The sequence below is a fragment of the Penaeus monodon genome, chromosome 21, assembly GCF_015228065.2.
Source record: "Penaeus monodon isolate SGIC_2016 chromosome 21, NSTDA_Pmon_1, whole genome shotgun sequence".
NCBI lineage: Eukaryota > Metazoa > Arthropoda > Malacostraca > Decapoda > Penaeidae > Penaeus > Penaeus monodon.
In genome coordinates, this window is record NC_051406.1 from 18,886,777 (window position 1) to 18,887,206 (window position 430).

At 59.8% G+C, this 430-nt stretch overlaps 1 protein-coding gene across 1 annotated transcript in view; it reads right to left on the reverse strand.

The window, feature by feature from the left end:
• LOC119586591 (serine protease inhibitor 88Ea-like) overlaps positions 1-430 on the reverse strand; it is an 11,480-nt gene that overhangs the window by 2,694 nt on the left and 8,356 nt on the right. The gene's annotated exons all lie outside the window — the stretch shown is intronic.

Sequence of the window (430 nt, forward strand, 5' to 3'; positions counted from 1 at the left end):
AAATTTTTTATTTGTCTTCTATTTCTTTTTCACCTCCTCTCATTTATTTCATGTCAATTTTTTGTTCATTCTCTTAAATATTATGTGTGGCTGCATCGTCGTGGTCATGACCCTTGTCTTCCCCAGCACAAGGCTGCACCCCCAAACCCCACCAGTTTAAGACTCCCCTCTGCTCATGGGACGGGTCCCCGGGGGTCCTCCCGGGGTCGCGTAGAAGGGCTGGGGCGCAGGAGAACCCCGAAGGGCGCCGCCACGCGCCCCCTTAAGGCGGCGGGGCTCGCCAGCACCATGTTTGGGTTCCCAAGGGGGTCGTTGGGTGCAGGGGGCGGCCGGGCGGCCCCGGGGCACCTGCGCCGCCATGGTTTATGTCCGTGGCCGGCGGGACACCGCGGGGGGATGGTGCGGGCGGCACGTTTTACAGCTTCATTAA